The sequence below is a fragment of the Echinops telfairi genome, unplaced genomic scaffold (genome assembly GCF_000313985.2).
Source record: "Echinops telfairi isolate 266 unplaced genomic scaffold, ASM31398v2 ScPeMD7_7420;HRSCAF=8458, whole genome shotgun sequence".
Lineage (NCBI taxonomy): Eukaryota > Metazoa > Chordata > Mammalia > Afrosoricida > Tenrecidae > Echinops > Echinops telfairi.
The window spans coordinates 27,651,144-27,658,029 of record NW_022111320.1 but is presented as its reverse complement, the minus strand read 5'-3'; positions in this window follow the sequence as shown (position 1 = coordinate 27,658,029).

Sequence of the window (6,886 nt, the reverse complement as noted above, 5' to 3'; positions counted from 1 at the left end):
CTCTGCCCAACCTGCAGGTTTAGTGTTGTTCTTTGTAGCACATATTTCTATGGGTCGTGGGGGTCAGTTTTGCTCTGATTGGGGCGGGTCCTGTAGATTTATCTGGTCATGAATTGCTCCATGTGGTTACGTTACCCTCAAGGTTTGGCATGCCATGGGGAGTCCATTGGTGGGGTCTGCACTCACGTTCCCATTTCTGTGGAGACATAAATGATATCCTTCCCTTGGGTGGATTAGTACCCTACTTCCCCATGCCATTGTCTCCCTGTTTTTCCTCCCCTTTTCTCCCTTCCTCCCCACTCCCCTTTCCCCTTCATTGTGTTGGAATGTCATGTAGATCCTTGATTTTGGTCTATCCCCTACCCAACTGCCTGTACCTCGGCCTCTAAAGCAGTGGTTCTCAACCTTCCTAATGCCGTGGCCCTTTAATACAGTTCCTCATGTTGTGGTGACCCTTCAACCATAAAATGATTCTTGTTGCTACTTCATAACTGTCATTTTGCTACTGTTATGAATCAGAGGACTCCTGTGAAAGGGTCATTCAACCCCCAAACGGGTCTCGACCCACAGGTTGAGAACCGCTGCAGTGTAAAGTGTGCAATAAGTGGCTCTTCTTCTATACCTATTGTGCTGATTATACTTACCTCAGGGGACTCATGTTGTACTTGTCCTTTTGTGATTGGCTAACTTTGCTTAGCATAATTTCCTCCAACTCTACCCATGAGATGATGTGCTTCATGCAATCATCAGTGCTTTTTAGTGATGCATAGTACTCCACTGTGCATATGTGCCAGAGTTTTCTAATATACACGTCTATGGATGGAAATTTAGATGGTTTCCAATTCTTTGCAATTGTGAATTGTGCTGAAATAAGCATTGGAGTGCAGCAGACTGGTCTTGGTCTATTTCTCACCTCTTCTGGGTATATGCCCAGGAGAGGACATTTAAAGCAATTTCCATTTGCTTTAAATAATCACCAGATGGCTTTTCACAGTGGCTCTTCTGATCGACACAACCACCGGCAGTGGAGGAACGTTTCTATCCCGCCACATCCTCTCCAACGTTTGGTGATCTCTGATTGTCGGATTTGAGCTATCCCCAAGGGTATTAGCTGGTATCTCATAGTTGTTTTGATTTGTATTTCTCTGATGGCTAATGATTGCAGGAGTTTTCTCATATGGTTGTTAGCCATTTGAGCCTCCTCCCTGGTGACAATTCTGTTCAGGTCTTTTGCCCATTTCTTCTGGGGATTAACTGCTTTCCTCTTTTTGCGGGTGATTGTAGAGTTTAGTAATAAGCCCTTTGTCTGTTGTGTCATTGCTAAATATCCTCTCCCAGTCTGTGAGTTCTCTTATTACTCTCTTGGTGAAGTCTTTCAATGCACACAGGTGTTTTATCCTTAGTGTGGTAGTTACATAATCTGGTGTCAATTTGGGACTTGAGAGGATTAAAAGTGAAGGGGTGGAGTCTAGTCTGCCAATTGGATCATAGCCATTGAGGCCTCTATGTGGGCAAGGCTTTCTCCTGAAAATTCTGGGAACTCGAGCATTTCCTCCTTCGAGGCAGAAGACACTCTCTTACTCTACTCACTTCCTTGGAAATGCTCCACTGACAAGGCACAAGGCTCACTTCCTGTGAGACATCCCTGAGGGAGACGCCACATGGACCTGCCCTGATGCAGCCCTTGGATTAGGAGAAGCCACCTGGAGACACCTGCCAGCACTGAAATGCTTACAACTCCACTTGATCCAAAGACTTTCTACCTGACTGGCCTGTGATCATCCTGCACTCGACATCACTGCATGTGTTTTGTGAGTCTGAAGAGGACTATATATATTGATATCGATCATATGGGCTAATATTGGACTTATGGGCTTTGTGTTAGTCTGGGTACTTTAAAGAAACAAATCCACAGAAACTTGTGTATAAGAGAGAGAGTTTTTTATATAAAGGTTAAGTGCACATCAAGAAAACATCCCAACCCAGTGCTGCCCAAGCCCACAAGTCCAACATTAACCCTTTAACCCATATGTCCAACACCAATCCACAAAGTCCTCCTCCATCTCACTGAACACAGGCAATGATGCTGACTGCAGGAGGAAAGCCAAATCAGTGAGCATGTAAGCACCTCAGCATTGGCCGGGGTCTCCACATGGCTGCTCCAGCATGCAGGGCTGCATCAGGGAAAGTCCATGCGGCTTCTCCTTAGGGATGTCTCGCAGAAAGTGAGCCTTGATAGCTGAAGCAGGGAACTGGCTAAGGCAGCTGCACCCTGGTCTGACCATCACAAACAAGAGACCCGAGAACTAGAAAAGTGAGGCTCATTGAGCCATTTATCCCTCCACCCTTCAATTAACTGCACATGTGTTTATTGGCAAGGTTGGAACAAGAAAGTAACTACCTCAGACTTGGACTGGACTGGGTTGGGATGCTTTCTTAATATACGATTACCCTTTATATAAAACTCTCTCTTATATACACACAAGTCTCCCTGGGTTTGTTTCTCTAGTCACCCAGACTAACACACCCACTGATGGGTTTCAACTACTGGTTGTGGAAGGTGAATGCAAGAGTGAAGTGGATAGCAGAGATGGGAACTCTGGTGTGAAGTTTTGTGGCCAGTTCTCAGAGGCTCTTAAAGATCCTGGGATTATGATCACCTTTAGACAGTAGCCAGGAAAATCACTGTATGTGGCGAGTCTCGTATCTTGAGGGTAGGAAGGGCTGGCCAAGACTGTCCTACTGGATCTGGGGAGGGATTAATGGAGCACGTGGGCAGACACAGTGAATTTAGAGCATTTAAGTGAGTTATTGAATCACTCTGTGGGTGAAAATCTCGGGGAGGTCTGAACCAGACCTAGTACACTGGGTCTATTTTTAGCACCCAGCCTCCCAATATTGGCCTCCTTACCACAAAAGTTTCCAATCTAGCATCAGGAACATCGGGAAGGTGATTCTTCCTGGAGGCTATTCTGATTCCTCCTCCCATGAGAGATCTTGAACTGTCCTTTTTGACAGTGAAAACGATGCTATTCCTCTTGAATTGGTCATTCCAGCTTCATAAATCACATGACTGGTAGAAAATGGCCCATACCACTCAATTTCAGCTCACTAATGACTAGTATATCAATATTTGTGTCTTCATCCTAATTTTTGGTGATTTCCAATTTCCCTGTATTCATGTCTTACATTCTAAGTTCTGATTATTAAGAGATGCTCATTGCTTTTTTGTTTGCCTTTCTCATTTTGAGTCATGGTTCATCAGCCATTGAGGGCATCGAAGGCCTTACTCCATCCACATTATTATGGTCACCTCTCCGTTGAGAAGGTAGCTCTTGCTCAATCATCTTTTGAGTGCCTTCTTATTTGAGGGGTTCATCTTCTGCCACCATAACTGACCATGTTCTGTTGCGTTTCATGATATTTTCAGTATCTGATGATGTTCCTCTGCTAGTCACAAAGTTCTCAGTGATTAATTCCTCAAAGATGGACAGCTTATTCTTCTTTGTAATCTGTTCTCCATCTCGAAGCATTTATAATCTTTGTTTATCCAATTAGGCCAATTATTTATATATTTGTTGTGGTTGCTATTAGTCCCTCTTTTAAAAAAAAATCAGAAGCTAAACTCACTGTCATCAAGTCAAGTCCAACTCCTAGTGACTGTATAGGATAAAGCCATGCCCCGAACAGCACCAGGACATAGCTAATTCCCTGTGTCCCCTATTGCCGTGAGACAAGGGTCAGGCATGGCTCCATGTGCCATTCTCCTTTCCCTATTCCGACCACAGCCATTCCTCCTGCAGCACTCTCCTACTCTATTTGGTCAGATAAATCCTTGTAATGGACACACTGGACTCACAGACAATACTCAAAATTATGAATATTGATTAGAGGAGTTCCTGCAAGCCACAGTCCCTGAACAGTAAGGACACCGTCATTGGTTCACAGCAACATCGCTCCTCAGCCAGCAGCTAAGTCTCTCCGGTCCTCAGCATTTCATTCACGTTGTCCCGTGGCCTCTCTTCCAGGAACCAGGAAGCCTTCTCTACATCACAGTTCCATAGCCTCAGTGCGCTCCTCTTGCTCTGACCTACTCCATACAGTCTCTGGTGCTTCTGGTCTTGCCCCACAGTCCTTGAGCTTCATCAGCAAATGTTTCAAGTCCTCTTCACTTTCAGCAAGCTAGATTATGCCACCTGCATAATGAAAGTTATTAATAAGACTTCCATCAATACTAATACTGCATTCTTCTTCATATAATCCAGTTTTTAAATTTTTTATTTGCTCAGCATATACATTGAATAAGTATTATGAGAGGATGCAATTTTGATATTAGACCACGTTGTATTCCCTTGTTCTCTTTGCACAACAATTGCTTGATCCAAGTGCAGGAATTTCCTGTCTTCTCAAGGCAACCCATAGTTTGTTATGAAACACGCAGATGAAGGCCTTTCCTTAGTCAATAAAGCACAAGTAAGTATCTTTCTGGTGTTTTCTACCTGGAGTCAAGATCCATTTGACATCATCAATGATAATCCTTTATTTATTTTCTATTTTATTTGGGTTTTGTGAGCAAAAAGACGTCTGAAGGGGCGAGATCAGGACTGTAGGGTGGATGGGGCAAAGTTTTCCAAAGAAATTCTTATAATATAGTCCTTGTTACCCTCGAAGAATGAAAAGGTGCATTGTCAGGATAGTGAACAACTCCTTAGCACACTTTTCTAACTTATTTCTCATTGATGCAGATTTCTGTTTTCTTAGAGCTTCTTCCTTCTAGGGTCCCATGATCATTCTTTGATTTTTAAGAAAATGGATCAAGACTATCCCTTGAAAATTCCCCAAACCAGCTACCATAACCGTCTGAGCTGACATCTCTGCCTTGAATTTATGAGGGAGCGTCCAAACACTTGTGGGGAAATTCCATTATGCTTTAATGCCTTTTTGTTCCCTGCACTCAAACGAACAGTTCTCTGTTTAGCTAGTGGTTCTGATATGTCTTGCACAAGTGTATTTGAGGAAGAACTTCAAGAGCAAGTTGAGAAGCAGCTGCCCTTCTCTCAAGCTGGAAAGATTTCTCACAAGAATCTGGATGTCATGAAGAAAGGGGAAACAGAAGAAAAGAACGAGGGGTGAAGAAAAGCACATAGAGTGGTGAAGAACAAGTAAAGAGAAAGAAAAAAATAGGAATAAAATGAGGTGGGGCAGGGTGGGTGGTAGGGGAGGGGCTTGGCCCAAAGAAGAGAAAACTGTGGGAGGTAAGGGCACCCAGTAGGGGTTGATGCCCATTTCTAGCCAAGCCAAGAAAAGAGGGCCGGGGGAGAGAAAAAGGGATAGTAGATCATGGACAAAGTTCTTGCTGGCCTGGAAGAGGTCTTGGATCAGTCGGTGTACTTGATTCCAAAAGAGTTTTGCTTGTCCCAAAGGGCAGCTGTCGACAGGTGGGTTGGTTATAAAATGAATTACTGTCCACCCAGGGCAGACTGGAGGCAGGTGACTCTTCCACCATGGCATAGAATGCTGATCTAAGGAGAGGGTGTGTGAAGATATCCAGATGTGGGCATGGTATGTACCTGATATATAATCCACAACGGCACATCTCCAACCCCAGGTGAAGCAGAGACTGCGTGAGGGAAGGGGGTCATCATTTGCTGGGTGGGTATCGGTGGGACCTGACCATGAGTCTAGTCACAAGATGGGTGTTGGAAACAGGAGGAGGATCTAACTTTTGAGACTGTTGAGGGTACTTTTCCTAGAGAGCAGGGCAGATTATCTGGTTACTCTCCAGATCAAATGTTGCTTGCAAAAGGTTCAGATGGCTAAGCTGTGTCAGGTCAGCTGACCATTGACCCATGTTGTCTGTCCCTCTGTACATTTCTTCCCCTAGTCAGTATCTAATCTAATCCTCTATCCTTTCCTCTAAAGCTAAAGGTTACAGGATTGTCATTCATACAGGGTTTCTTTTCCTTCTAGTGGCTTTGTTTCAATGGGTCTGGGGAGTGTGTCTTCCTAGTCCACTATCTTGCCAGAAGTCTTCATAATTCCACTTTCCAGGAATGTTTTGAAGTATCATCCAAACTGTGCCGATAGAGCTCTTCAAAAGCCACTGTTTTGATTGGATTCTTTCTTTAAAGGCAGCCTAGCAAGACTAAGACAAATTTAATTCTCAGAGAACTTGTCTGTACCCATCCACTGATTGAAGAGACGTGTTTTCAAAAATAAATAGTTAATGTATGAACTGAAACACGGGTACCAATGATTCTTGATCTCTTACTGAAAATACACCAGTTAGGACATACACAAGTATTTCCTACCTCTGTCTTCTGATTCTAGATACACTATTCTAGATACACTCTCAGCCCAAGTAGAATGAGGGCACTTTTCATCTAGAAATTGGATTCTAAGTGTCTTTCTCCAATAAACAAAACCAGAGATTATTGAATAAATGAAGTAGGTCTGGAGAGGAACGCTCTCAAGGCTAAAGACTGGAGTCATCAATGCACTTCACTTGTTTGTTCCTATTTCTCACATCCTTTAATTTTCTGATGTCGAACCTTATTTTATATATATTTTCCAGGGTTTGGGTTGTTTCATGTGGAAGAGCAAACGTGGTCCCTGATGCTTCACCTTGTGTGGAATTGGAAGATTTCTTTTAATTTTTTCTTTCACATCTATCACTTCACGATACAATCTTTTGGGTTCTATATAACTTACTTCAGATATAATGGTTATCTTAAGTCGATTTTATGCTTTATTCATCTAAATATCAAAGTATCATTGCTAGTATCTACTGCTTCTAGTGCAGAGCTAATTGTAGAAACATAAGTAGTATAAGATATTGTATCATACATAAGTAAATTAATGCCTCGATCATTATTAAAATATATTA